This window comes from Protopterus annectens, chromosome 12.part0 (genome assembly GCF_019279795.1).
Source record: "Protopterus annectens isolate FY-2018-M chromosome 12.part0, PAN1.0, whole genome shotgun sequence".
NCBI classification, from domain to species: Eukaryota; Metazoa; Chordata; order Ceratodontiformes; family Protopteridae; genus Protopterus; species Protopterus annectens.
The window spans coordinates 920938059-920953442 of record NC_056746.1 but is presented as its reverse complement, the minus strand read 5'-3'; the positions used below and the strand labels follow the sequence as shown (position 1 = coordinate 920953442).

The window sequence follows — 15384 nt, the reverse complement described above, 5'->3', positions numbered from 1 at the left end:
GGTGGAGATATGCTCTAGAGAGAAGAGGAATGAAGGTCAGCAGGACTAAGAATATATGTGTGTGATTGAGAGGGAGGATAGAGGAATGGTGAGGATGCAGGGAGTAGAGGTGGCGAAGGTGGATGTCTATCACCATTGCAAATAAGAAAGGGCTCAGAGCTGATTCTTGATGTAATCCCACCTCCACCTTAAACGCATCTGTCACTCCCACTGCAGATCTCACCACTGTCACCATCCCCACAAGAGGAGAAAACATACTTGATCTCATCATCACGAACATGGGAGCACAATGTTCAACGCTGGAAGTATACCCCTCACTGGTGAGATCTGATCACAAACTAATCTCGCTGGAGGTCCTCATCCCGCCCCCACCCGAAATGAAAAAGACCACAGTAAAGAACTTCTCGAAAGCCGACTTCACACTTCTAAAGACTAGTGTGGTCTCCTTTAAGGCCCCTGAGCCGGCGGTTAACATTACTCAAACCGCTGAATCACTTACAAATGCCTTCTACCAGCACCTGCAGGGCTGCATGGATCAGGCAATCCCAAGCAAAACAAAGACTCTTTGTACCAAAGGCAAGCGTCCAGTCTGGTGGACCCCAGCCATAAACAAACTCTACAACAAAAGGAGAAAGCTACTACAAGATAGAGCAAAATCCTTAAAAGGTAAGACACCGCTGATCACTATAAGTAAAAAGCTAAGAGCTCTCATAAAATCATCCAAAGCTAATTTTGAGAAAAAATAGCTAAGGACTCTAAAGACAACCATAAGGCATTCTTTAGCTATGTCAGAAACCTAGGAGGAAACTCCCAGATATGCTCAGAATTAGTTCAAAATGATGTGAAGATTACTGATCCTACAGACATTGCCAACATACTGGCTGACAGGTTCAGTGCAAACTTCTCCCCTCCCCTAAAGGAGAGATATCTATACCAAATGATTGTAGCCCCCAAACATCTCTAACGCCCAGGTGAGAACTGCTCTCTCCAAGGCAAAGAACACAGCATCCATGGGACCTGATGGTGTCCCCGGCTGTGTGCTCCATGAACTCAACGAGGAATTAAACCCACAGTTAGGACAGCTGTTTAATCTTAGTCTCACCTCCGGATCACTCCAGGAGTGGCGCACAGCGACTGTGGTCCCACTCCACAAAGGCGGTGCCTCCACCGACCCTGGAAATTACCGTCCCATTAGCTTGACAAGCCTTATCTGCAAAGCCATGGAGAGGATCATAATGGATCTCATAAATAAAGACATAGGGAACTTGCAGACTTTGGATCCAACCCAGTTTGGCTTTGTCAAAGGCAGATCATGCCTTTTAAACTTGGTTGACTTTTTCGAAACAGTCACCAAGGCCATTGACGAGGGAAAGGCAGTCCATACAGCCTACCTAGACCTGGAGAAGGCTTTTGATACAATACCTCACTCGGGTATCACTGAAAAACTCATCAACTTAAATGTAAACCCATATATTACAAGATGGGTTGCAAACTAGCTGAGTGACAGAACCCACAGGGTCAGAGTTGCTGGCGCCATGTCAGACTCAAAGCCTGTCACAAGTGGTGTTCCACAGGGCTCAGTCCTGGGCCCACTCTTGTTTGGCATCTACTTTTCTGAAGTACAAGCAAACACAGGAGGGTTATGGCTGACAAAGTTTGCAGATGACTGCAAACTGGGCGCCGTAGTTGAAAACACATCCGACACAGATATCCTTCAGAAGGGTCTCACAGAAACGGATAACTGGTGCCAGAGCCATGGCCTAAAGTTAAATGCCAAGAAATGCATAGTCATACCCTTCGGGAAAAATAAGGTTACCCCTAGCTACCATATAGGTGGCAATCCCTGAACACAGAAGAAGTTATTAGGGACCTGGGAACCCAGGTTGACAGTAGCCTTTCATTCGACACTCATATTGCTAAAGTAGTTAGGAAGACCTTCTACATTGCCCACCTTATCATGAAGGGATTCACATCTAGATCAAGGGAAGTCATAGTCTCCCTATACTCATCACTCATCAGACCAATGATCGAGTACAATGCCCCATTCGGAATGTATCTGACCCGACACTTGCAGCAGCTGGAGAGGCCACAAAAGTTCCTCACCAAAAGGATAAAGGGTCTCAAAAATCTGTCTTATGCTGCCCGACTGAAAGAACTCCAGTTATATTCAGTTGCTTACCGCTTGCTCAGAGGTGACCTATGCCTGACATACAAGGCCATGTCAAACCCAGATTTGATAAACATGCTTCATCTCAAAAAATCTAGATCCCTCAGAGCCACAAGGGTGGGATACTTAAACCTCGACACTGTTATTAATAGGACGTGCTGGAGGGATAGATTCATCACCCAAAGACTTTCTATGCTGTGGAACAAAATCCCAGTTTATGTGAGGCAGAGCACCTCGCTGGCCTTGTTCAAGAGGAATCTTGACCAATGGATGGGAGATCGCAGATACACCCCAGGGGTTACCTCAGTGTCACTGCTCGACAGAGGCACAGCAAAATAATGGGCATAGTTTCTCCAAACTAAAGGGGTGGCGTAAGCCACAAAACTATGGGCTAGGCTTATAAATGCCCTCGGGCAGATAGCCTAGTATGAACCTATGAACCTATGAACCTAATACTTGGGATCAACCATTCAGAGTAATGGTGAGTGTGGAAGAGAGGTGAAGAAGAGAGTACAGGCAGGGTGGAATGGGTGGAGAAGAGTGTCAGGGGTGATTTGTGACAGACTGGTACCTGTAAGAGTGAAAGGGAAGGTCTACAAGAGGGTAGTGAGACCAGCTATGTTACATGGGTTGGAGATGGTGTCACTGACAAAAAGGCAGGAGTCAGAGTTGGAGGTGACAGAGTTAAAGATGTTAAGATTTGCACTGGGTGTGACGAGGGTGGACAGGATTAGGAATCAGTATATTAGAGAGTCATCTCAGGTTGGACAGTTTGGAGAAATAGCCAGAGAGGCGAGATGGCATTGGTTTGGACATGTGCTGAGGAGTGATGCTGGGTATATTGGAAAAAGGATGCTAAGAATGGAGCTGCCAGGTAAGAGAAAAAGAGGAAGGCCTAAGATAAGGTTTATGGATGTGGTGAGAGAGGACATGCAGGTGGTTGGTGTGACAGAGCAAGATGCAGAGGACAGGAAGAAATGGAAACAGATGATCCACTGTGGTGACCCCTAATGGGAACAGCTGAAAGAAGAAAAGTTTCTTGGTTAGTTTAATTAAAGAGCTCCTAATAGCTTGCAAGTTGCTCTTCCTAATTCTAGCCTTGACTTTTTTCTTTTGTTACATACCCTATAAAGGTTAGGATTTCACCAGTGTGGTTTGTTTTTAGAGTTTGTTTTGAGCTTACATCTGGTAGGTATAGTAGCCTCTATATAGCCATTTACATGGACGTACAGGATCTTGGCGAACAATTCCGCACAGGTTGCTGTGAACTTGGGATTTGGAGAGGCACTGAATTTTGATAAACTATTGCTTAATAAGTGAATAAGGTGTGGTTTGGTTTGGAATAGTTTCTAGTTGTTAAAGGTTTGCTGGGTTTTACAAGCTGATTTTTATTTCGAAGGAGACAGCTTTGTGGTTTGACTTCACCAGTAAGGATGTGACATGAGGGGCAGCTCTCTCCTTATTGGGGAGTACCATGTCTAGTATGTTTGAACCTCTGGTGGGTGTACACAATATCTCATCAGGGGTATTTGTGTTAAGAAAGTCCAGGAATTTTTCCCTCTGTGAGTATGAAGCAGTGCATGTTTCCCTTTCTATAGAGGGGTAGTTAAAGTCCCCATGAACACGGTATTTGGTTTAATGGTACTTATCTCCAGTAGGTATAGGTACAAGCTATGGGATTCCAGGGACGCAGGGCATGAGCTATAGGTTGCTAGGGTATGGTATGGGATGTTGTCTATGGTGATTTGCACCTGGTTACATTCCAGGGCCTTGTCTCATTTAACCAACATAAATTTATGCTTGTGGCTAATATTGATTGAGACTCCTCCACATTTTGTGATGTTGGTGGCCTAAATGTGTGGAAGGCACTGAAGTCCTGCACTGCCAGAGTACTTTCTGCAGATTTAAATCAAGTCTCTGTAAAGGCACAGACGTCTATATTCTGCAGAGTGAGGACAGCTTGTGGGGTGTGGAGTTTCTTGTTATGCTCCTAGAATTAAGCAGTTACACATTTTGGTTTATTTGGGCTTTATTTGAATGTTTGTTCAATATAGGTTAGTTAAGTAGCAATTAATGTTAGGGTTGTGCAGCAAACTTTTATAAAAAAAGAAATGTTGGCCCCTTTGGAGCAGACCATCAGCTGCTACTAGGGGTATTGTACCATTTGTTCATGAGTACTGGAGTTAGACCACAAGGGCAAATCCTGTGTGGTCTAATGAAAACACAAATGAATAAATAAAGTACCACCCAAGTCCTCATTATTATGTATTGTTACTATACATTGACCCACATAAGTAGTTCACTATGTCTTGACTTTTTAGTATTTCTAAGCTCCCATCCTGTATCTTTAGTGGATGAATATACATTTAAAAATAGTTAATGTCACTTATAAGTCCAGAATGGAATGGTGTATGTTCACTTGCTCTCTATAATTACGTTTGTTGGAGCTTTTTTCCCCAGGTCTCCACTGTCCAACAGGTTGGTACTGTACTGGCTAGGCACCCCTGCTTGTGTGGTATTCTTCCTAACTGACAGGTGATATCCTGGTGTAGGCATATCTCTATGCATTATATTTCTGGTCAGATGGTCCAGGGCCTTGTCCAGCAATATCATGCAGTCTACATAGACTGTTGTTATTATGGCAAGTTAGTTGCACGTACTTGGAGAGTGACATTACAACCTATGGACTGACCTTACTGTATCTAAGTTCCTCACCTGCAGAGAAGTCCTGGGAATGCAAGACAATTTACCCTCCCAGCTTCCTCAGTATGTAGGGCAGTATTCACTACACATGGCTATCATCTTGCAGTTTTCCCACTTTCAATTATGAGCTTGGCCAGATGTGTTGCTGTCACAGGTTTGTGGGTATGTGTGTGGGTACTGAGTGCAGGCTAGTGTGCAGAAATGTCCATCATATGTGTTGTATAAGCAGGATAGCAATGCAACTTACAGCATCAGTGGCAGAGCAGTGAGGAGCAATCTGGTGACCCCTGACACTTACACTTCTGTGTGGGTTGATAGGTCATTATGACTTTAGTAGGGTATGGGGCCTGAGGGCCTTATCACCAACACAGATGAGGGTGTAGGCCATGTTACATGTAAACACACAGAGCCCCTGTCCAGCAGAGACACAGAAGGATCAGAGGACTTTAATGTGTGTTCCCCATGCACATCTGCAGACAGTGCATCAGTAGGGGTATTCAGGCAATTGTCTTGTCATAGCACAGGTTATCATATTGATTGTGACAGCCCTTGCAATGTGTGCTGTACTGTTCTTTCCCTGCATATATATATATATATATATATATATATATATATATATATATATATATATATATATATATATATTTCAGAGCTTTATTAGGAAACGCTCACCCAGACTCTGCTACACTTTTCTGTGAAGGAAAGGTTAGTTTGCTTTTTATTTGTTGTATTTTGTATTACTTTATTGCCTTTTTATATTTTGAATACTGTGATTTGTTTTCTTTACCTTGTGTTTTACTTGTAGTCTGCTTTAAACTGCATAATAAAACTTCAAAGGAGACCACAGCTCTGTATTTTGTGAGTCAGGCAGAAATTAAAACTGATCAATTAAGGAGTCATACATAAGACAGAAGAGGTCACTTAAGTTTAATCATTTGTGAACTGAGGGGGTGGAGCTAGGAACTATACCTTCTATTTAAGGGGTAAAATAAAACATTTCAGAGCTTTACTGGAAAGGCTCAACCAGACTTTGCTACACTTTGTTGTGAAGGAAAGGCTAGTTTGCTTTTTATTTGTTGTATTTTGTATTACTTTATTGCCTTTTTATATTTTGAATATTGTGATTTTATTTTCTTTACCTTGTGTTTTACTTGTAGTCTGCTTCTAACTGCATCTTAAAACTTCAAAAGAGACCACAACTTTGTCTCTTGTGAGTCAGGCAGAAATTAGAACTGATCAATTAAGGACTCATACATAAGAAAGAAGAGGTCACTTAGGATTAATCATTTGTGAACTGAGGGGGTGGAGCTAGGAATTAAACCTTATATTTAAGGGGTAAAATAAAACATTTCAGAGCTTTACTAGGAAAGGCTCACCCAGACTCTGCTACACTTTGCTGTGAATGAAAGGTTAGTTTGCTTTTATTCGTTGTATTTTGTATACCACTGTCTTTCTAGTTGCCTGCCTCTTATGTTAATTTGACTATCTCATTTCCTCTCTGTTTTTACTGGCTTGTGTGAGTAAGCACAAAATTATCATTTTGTGAAATCACTCCCCTTCAACTATTTAAATTTATTGGCCAACCTACTGTATTCCATAGTACCAGAATACAAAAGTGACCACCCCCTTTCAATCTATCTTGCTGTTTTAAAAAAAAGTGACTCCCCACTAAAACTTAACTTTTTAGACAGGTAAAACTTGTTACCTACTTTCACATCTAACTTCTCTAGTGCACACTGCAGTCTTTAGGATAAACAATTTTTTTCATCTTACCTTTATGCATCCCTGTGACTAGCACTTGCTCTAATACCTGCTGGAAAGCACCAGGAAGCCTTAAACTGATACAAGCACTCAACTCTCCTTGTTAATAAAGATAAATTAATCATAGGCACTAAACAGCCTATAATTGCAAAGTAGCTTGCTAAGGTAAGGGAAAACAGCTCTTGTACTTTACAAAAAAAACACCAAACTAGGCATGTCCAAGGGTCAGCTTCCGGTGATTTCTCCTGTCCACCTGGTGAATCTAGGCATACTGGGGCATTGCAGCAATTGCCTCATGTACACAGACAACCCTCTCCTCCTATCACTGAACACTACAACCTGTGAAAGGTGCACTTATATAGCCAAACTGGAAGCAAAGCTCTCTCCACCCAAGATTGTGCTAGACAGTAAGAGGAGAAGGTTAACACCTGCACTACACCTCAAGCAACACATAGCCCTTCTAAACCCACACCACCAACACCCACACATAGCAACACTAAATCCACATATGCGGAGGCCCTTAACTGTAAACTGCCCAAGCAACAAGGACCTCCAAAGCTGAAATGCAAACAAACACCAATCACAACCAAAGTGCCACATAGCTCACAACACCAGTGTGCCACCCAGCAATTAGTCATAGGTGACTCTATAGTCAGGCACACTAATGTCCCACTCACCAGGCTGAACAAGGAGAAAATTACAGTCAGCTGCCTGTCAGGTGCCAGGATCCACCACATAATACATGCACTCAAGTCACTCCACAACAAGTACAAATATTATTCTGTCATTGTCCATGTTGGAGTGAATGACTTGAGACATGCCTCCCTGGACTACATGAAAAGAGACATGAAAGAGCTCTCAGATCATGTGGCCCAGGTAGGTATGACCCTAGCTCTGAGTAGCAGCCCAGAATTATACTATAATATAAGGACAAAATGATTGACTTCAATAATTGGCTAAGCTTCTGGTGTCATTCAAAGGGGATCCAGTATCTGTCTACCTGGGACAACATGATCGACAGACCACAATGCTTTTTAGGTAAAGTTCAAAGGACAAAACCACCACCGTAACAGGTACAAGCATGCAAAATCTGAAGGTAATGCTACTCAATGCTAGAAGTCTAAACGTCAAAATGCACTCTCTCGAGGCACTCCTAAAATGCAGAACATTGATATCTGTGCAGTAACTGAGACCTGGTTCAAGGCTCCAGAGAGCACCCCTGAAATACCAGACTACAACTCTTACCACACGTTTCGGCCACCAAACCAGGATAGAAACACTAAAGGTGGAGGAGTGTCCATATTCACCAAGGATATTCACACCACCAGGCTAGTTGCCCAACACAATGCATCTGAAATTCTCCAGGTGCAACTAACACTAGATAAGACTGCATTCCAAATTGTAGCTTGCTATAGATCCCCCACCATGCCCCAAGATTCTCACTACACCTTTCTAAACATACTGGAAAATATTAAGATACAACGAAACACCCTAATACTGGGTGACTTCAACTACCCTGCCATTAACTGGGAAAACTACTCGTGTACCAACACCTTTGCCCAACGGTTCTTAGAATTCATAAATTCCAACACCCTGGATCAACTAATCCATTGTCCCACCAGGGGCTCCAATATCCTAGACCTGGTCATTACCGACATGGGAAATCGATGCTCCACACCTATGTTCACCCCTTCGTTGGTCAAGTCAGACCATAAGCTAATCACCCTTAACATCCACATCCCACACCCTAGTAAGGAAACCTCCATAAAAAACTTCTCCAAAGCCAACTTCATGCTACTCAAGTCAGAGGTGACAAACTTCATGACACCCATGCAGATGGGAACTGAAAGTTCAACTGTTGAGTCCTATACTAAGGCACTGTATGAGCACATCCACTCATGCATGAATCGTGCCATCCCAAATAGAACCAAGATGCTCTCCTCCAAAAAAAATAAAGCCAATCTGGTGGTCCCCTGCCATAAACAAACTTTACAACAAAAGGAAGAAACTGTTGCAGAAAAGAGGAAAATCCCAGGATGCAAAAAACTCCCTTACCAGCCTCAGTAAGAAGCTGAGATCCCTCATAAATTTCTCCAAAGCTAGTTATGAAAATAAAATTGCCAAAGATTCCAAAGACAGCCACAATGCATTCTATGACTATGTCAAGAATCTAAATGGCAATGCTCAGATCTGCTCTGAGCTACAACAGAATGGCATTAAATATACTGATCCCAAGGATATTGCCTATCACCCTCTGAATGGCCCATCTCAATACTGGAAGATTTCTAAATTCCAGTAATAATGGCCACACAGGTAAAAAATGCATTCCCCAAAGCTAGGAATACAGCATCCATGGGACCAGATGACATCCTGGGCTGTGTACTACATGAACTACAAAATGAACCTCACCTAAGTGTCATGTTTAATCATAGCCTCACCTCAGGCTTTGTGCCCACTGAGTGGCACACAGCTACAGTTATCCCACTCCACAAGGGGGGATCCACCTTGGATCCTGGGAACTACCGCCCCATCAGTCTGACGAGCCTGATCTACAAGGCCATGGAATGTATTGTCATGGGAGTTATAAACAAAGACATTGGCAACCTTCAAACACTGGACCCCACCCAGTTTGGGTTCGTGAAGGGCCGATCTTGTCTCCTGAACCTGATTGACTTCTTCAAATCAGTCTTCAGAGCCATGGACGAGAGTAAGGTGGTCCACACAGCCTATCTGGACCTTGCCAAGGCCTTTGACACCATTCCCCACTCTGAAATCATAGATAATCTTACTAAGCTGGGCATTAATCCCTACGTCACTTGATGGATTGCCAACTGGCTAACCCACACTGTAAAAGTAGCTGACTCCAAATCCAGCTCCAGACAAGTGACAGGAGGAGTACCTCAGGGTTCAGTCCTGGGACCACTCTTGTTTGGCATCTACTTCTCTGAAGTACAGGCCAATACTAAGGGACTCTGGCTAACAAAGTTCGCAGATGACTGCAAACTGGGAGCCATTATTGAATCTCCAAATGATGTGGAAACTCTAAAAAAGGGCCTTACAGAAACAAATGCTTGGTGCCAGAGCCATGGGCTCAAGCTCAATGCCAAGAAATGTATAGTTATCCCCTTTGAGAAAAAACATGTACCCGTGAATTACCACATAGTCTTCAGAGCAGTACACTAAACACTGAAAGTGTGATAAGAGACTTAGGGACACAGGTATGCAGTAGTCTCACCTTTGATAACCACATTGCCACAACAGTCAGGAAATCCTTCTATGTTTTACACCTCATCACTAAGGGCTTTTCATCCAGAAAAAAGGAGGACATTGTCCCACTGTACTCATCCTTCATTAGATACATTATAGAATGCAATGCCCCATTTGGTATGTACCTCTCTAGACACCTGTAACAACTGGAAAGGCTGCAGAAATACCTCACTAAAAGAATCACAGGCCTAAAGCAGATGCTCTCTGCTGACCACCTTAAAAAACTCCAGCTATACTCTGTTGCATATCATCTACTCAGACTATCTCTGCTTAACATACAAGGCCATGTCAAACCCAGAGCTGTTGGACATGCTACACTTAAAGAAATCCCAATACCTCAGTTCCACATGCTCCAGGGATCTAAACCTTGTCATCACAATAAACAAAACATGCTGGAGGGATAGATTCCTGACCCAGAGACTCCCCAGACTCTGGAATAGACTGCCCATACATGTCAAGCAGCACCTCTTTGGCCCTCTTCAAAAGGAACCTTCATGATTGGATGGGAGAAAGGAAATTCACCCCGGGGATCATGTCAGTCGCCCTGCTAGACAGGAGTCCAGGAAGTAAATAGTGTGGGAAGAAATAGCCAGGGAATTGTTATGGCTAGGCTTGTAAAGGCCCTAGGGCTGCTAGCCTAGTACCTGGCCTCCACACATATACTGCTGTGGTATTACTCACCTTGGGTACTACTGCATACTGTGGTGATGTAAGTGTTGGCCACACATGTCCTGGTGTCCTATAGAGTTGTCACTTGTATGCTACTATCCCAGTAGCCCACCCCATTCCCTTACATGCATACTGCAATACCATAGTTGTGATCGAACATAGTAATCCATGAAGTGATTGTTAAGAAAACACACTTACCTTGTGCCTGCAGCAGAGGTGAGAACGGTGCTTGAGGGCTGCATATGTTGGATGCACACAGTTCACAGCCTACACAAGGTGGGTAACAGGTTGTGTGGTGTGTGAGCCATCCATTTTACTGTGTGTGGGAGTTGGAGAGAACTGTCAGTCCCTGGGCCCTTACAGTGTCAGTGTGTGTGTGTGCTATGTGTTGTCTCTTTGTCAAGGCCTGGGCATATTGGCATGCCTCCTTCTGCCTACAAGTGCAGGCTCAGGTGGTTCCTCCTCCAAGTCCCTCTGTGCCTATGGGGACCTTGGCACTGGTGTGGGGCTGTGTGAAGCATGGCACTTACAATGAAGATGTGGGCACATGTGGCTGGGCCATACTGCAGGGTTCCACCAGATATATCAAGGCAGCATTACTATGACTTAAGCATCCCAAACACACACACTCTATTATGACTCTGGTTTGTGTGTGTGCCTCATTATGGCGTTCTTCACTCTGTGTGTGTGCATTTCTGATGGGTGTCATCATCCACGGTTCCAGTGCATAGCCAGTATTCCCCACAAGATGGCCATAGGGGATGTCCCCCCGTCAAATGCCTGGTACAGCTGTGAGGCATGCCAGATGTGGGATTCAAGATAGCTACCAGGGCTGCCAGCAGAAACATTAATTATTATGCCCTGGGCATCGCACACGGCCTGGCAGTTGGATTGATAGCCACTGCGGTTTATGTAGACCCTACTCTGGTCACCAGGTGGTGCTTTGATATGGATGTGCATACAGTCTATGGCACCCAGTACCGCTGGGTAGTCTGCATCATGATGGAAGAGATGCATATTTTTGGCCCTCTCCTCATGGTTGCAAGGGAAATAAATGTGTTCAGCAGCATGCTGCAGCATGGCACCCAGGAACTGGTGGAATATCCTGGATGCAGATGCCTGTGAGACCCCCATCATGTCCCCAGTAGGTCTTTGGAAAGTACCTGTAGCTAGTATTCTTAAGGCTACACATACCTTGGTGTCAACTGGGATGGGTTCCCGTCTGTTGGTTCTGGATCTGAGGCGAGGCTGACACAGCTCAATGATTTGCTGTAGTAGGTCCTTGTTCACCCTGTATTGCTCTACTATTTCCAGCTTATTAAGCCCCTGGTAGGTTACCCTGGGTCTGAACACTCTCCTCCTATTCCACAGCCTGAGTGGTTGTTAGCATTATCCTCCTCACCAGCCTCAGCCTCTTCCACATATTGATATATGAGAGCAATTGCAGCCCCTAACATTTTTCAAAGTTAAAATTCCCAACAAGTGCTCACCTAAGGTGCTACGTTTGCGGGAAAACCGGACTGTAGTGTGTTTGCAATAGTTTACAGTGGTGTGCTGTGAGTGGTGCCTGTGTAATTGACTGCCTGTGATGAATCCACCTGCCAGCTACATAACTGGGAGGTTCTTTCCTTTTTTCTGCTAGTGCCATTACCATTTTTTTTCTATTTCCTCCAGTTTACACCCCATGGCGCCGCACGCAAACCCGTGGAGCCAGCGTAAATAGTACTAAACAAGATTTGACCTTCCCCTGGGTGCAGACACGGTTCCAGTGCATAGCAGTATTCCCCACAAGATGGCCATAGGGGATGTTTTTTTACTTCTTTTTTCTATCACTCAACAGCCTGTGACACGCACCCCTGCTGAGCTAAGCTGAGCTCCGCACCTCCCATTTGTGCAGAGCTCCAATGTGCTTACAGGAACCATGACACACCCTCCTTTTGTGTATGTTGCTCCCTGTTCTTACACTATAGTGCTCTTGCTCCTACATGGTTAGGTGCAGTGCGGCACTTAGAAGAAATCTGTGATGCAGGTACATTACCCTCATTTACATACCCCAGTGCCTACACCCATAGTTACTGCACTACAGCACAGCCTTTCCCCTTAGCAAACAGTGTTGACACCTGTTGTTTACATTCTGCATGCCATTGAGTACAATGGCCAAATGCAGACTTTTTTATTTTTAATGTTTTTTCTTTTTTATTTTATGAGCCCTCCTGTTTGCTCGGCGCTGCTCTGCTCTTAAATGGCTGAAATTGGCTACAAAAAAAATTGATTTTTCTAATTTTTTAAGTTATGGCAATGCCAATGGCTATATATTTAGCCATTGGCATGCCTACTTAACCTAATACATGCTCTTTTAAGAGCTGTCACACCTTGTTTTTGCTGCTTGCGAACTGTATTCAGCTAGTGACCGAATAAGGTTCTGCACAGTACATTGTTCCTGCACGGAGATCTGCATGCTTGCAGAATCACTATTTTACCTCATGTGCATGGTTTTCATCTGCAAATGAGGTAATTAGCATTCTGCATGGATCTCCATGCAGGAACAGTGTAGGCAAGCTCATGCACGTCAGTAACTAACATTCCTGGATCGCTCGGCTGACATGTTCCGTGCAGGAACTTGTACACAGTTCCTGCACAGAGATTTAATGTTTATGAATCTCAGAGATTATTTTTTGAGGCTATATATATTTATGGTTGCTGTTTTTTTTTTTTTTTGAGTATTTATAGTTTTAAGTACTGCTCAGATTTTATGGAAATGTAGCTAATTGATTAGTTAATAGTTTGACTGTAGTATTCATTTAATTGGTGATGGATTGCATTTAAAGACTTTGCATTTGACTGTGATTTGTTTTCTGAAGAAGTCTGCTGATGAAAGTGTACTAAAAGTGTTAGATGCTAAAGCTGCTGGTTTGTTCATTATTTTCCATTTCCTTTGAGGCAACCTTTTTTTGGTTGGAGTTTTATTTATTAACACTTTTGTGTGGTATGGTTTGTGTTTTTAGTATGGAAAAACAGATAACATTCAAGAAGCACACAGAATTTTAATGCTCAGAACCAAGCCAACATTTCAGCAAATCCTTGTACTGGTTTTACAACTTCAACATGCACAACATTCTTACATGTATGTGTACCTTGTCAATAAAGGTGGAAGCTCTAAGAATGGTGTCTTGCCTGTGAAATGTTGAAAAATGTTTCATTGCATTATCATGTTACTAAACAAATCCTTTGGAAAATACACCAGCTTATCATTTATGACTTAATACTATGCCACGAATAAATATGAATAACGTGAGTGCTGCACTGCAGAGATATATGAATAACATCTGAGTGCTGCACTGCAGAGATATATGAATAACATCTGAGTGCTGCACTGTAGACATATATAAATAATATCTGAGTGCTGCACTGCAGAGATATATGAATAACATCTGAGTGCTGCACTGCAGAGATAAATGAATAACATCTGAGTGCTGCACTGCAGAGATATATGAATAACATCTGAGTGTTGCACTGCGGAGATATATGAATAACATCTGAGTGCTGCACTGCAGAGTTTTATGAATAACATCTGAGTGCTGCACTGCAGATATATATGAATAACATCTGAGTGCTGCACTGCAGAGATATATATGAATAACATCTGAGTGCTGCACTGCAGAGATATATGAATAGCATCTGAGTGCTGCACTGCAGAGATATATAAATAATATCTGAGTGCTGCATTGCAGAGATATATGAATAACATCTGAGTGCTGCACTGCAGAGATACATGAATAACATCTGAGTGCTGCACTGCAGAGATATATGAATAACATCTGAGTGCTGCACTGCAGAGATATATGAATAACATCTGAGTGCTGCACTGCAGAGATATATGAATAACATCTGAGTGCTGCACTGCAGAGATATATGAATAACATCTGAGTGCTGCACTGCAGAGATATATGAATAACATCTGAGTGCTGCACTGCAGAGATATATGAATAACATGAGTGCTGCACTGCAGAGATATATGAATAACATCTGAGTGCTGCACTTCAGAGATATATGAATAACATCTGAGTGCTGCACTGCAGAGATATATGAATAACATCTGAGTGCTGCACTGCAGAGATATATGAATAACATCTGAGTGCTGCACTGCAGAGATATATGAATAACATCTGAGTGCTGCACTGCAGAGATATATGAATAACATCTGAGTGCTGCAGAGATATATGAATAATATCTGAATGCTGCACTGCAGAGATATATGAATAATATCTGAATGCTGCACTGCATAGATATATGAATAGTATCTGAATCTGTATAAAGATACGACTCTCAGATTTCCTTACCGACATCTATCATGTGATCGAAGTTCTGCACCATCACTTCCTGGTGTAACTTCTTCTCCTTTTCACTCAGCATCTCCCACTCCTCCCTTGAAAATTCAACAGCAACATCTTCAAAACTTTCTGGTACCTAAAAAACACAAGTAATTTATTTGTTCTGGAGTTCCTCAGCATCTCCCACTCCTCCCTTGAAAATTCAACAGCAACATCTTCAAAACGTTCTGGTACCTGAAAACACATATAATTTATTTGTTCTGGAGTTCCTCAGCATCTCCCACTCCTCCCTTGAAAATTCAACAGCAACATCTTCAAAACGTTCTGGGACCTGAAACACAAATAATTTATTTGTTCTGGAGTTCCTCAGCATCTCCCACTCCTCCCTTGAAAATTCAACAGCAACATCTTCAAAAGTTTCTGGCACCTAAAAACACAAATAATTTATTTGTTCTGGAGTTCCTCAGCATCTCCCACTCCTCCCTT

General features: G+C 42.9%; 1 long non-coding RNA gene across 1 annotated transcript; it reads right to left on the bottom strand.

Annotated features, from left to right (window-relative positions):
* Positions 1-3891: 3891 nt before the first annotated feature.
* LOC122817362 lies at positions 3892-15030 on the bottom strand. The gene is made up of 3 exons (XR_006367221.1): positions 14908-15030; positions 12496-12498; positions 3892-3902 (listed from the first exon to the last, which is right to left on the bottom strand). It is a non-coding gene; the product is annotated as an uncharacterized LOC122817362 (long non-coding RNA).
* Positions 15031-15384: the final 354 nt, after the last annotated feature.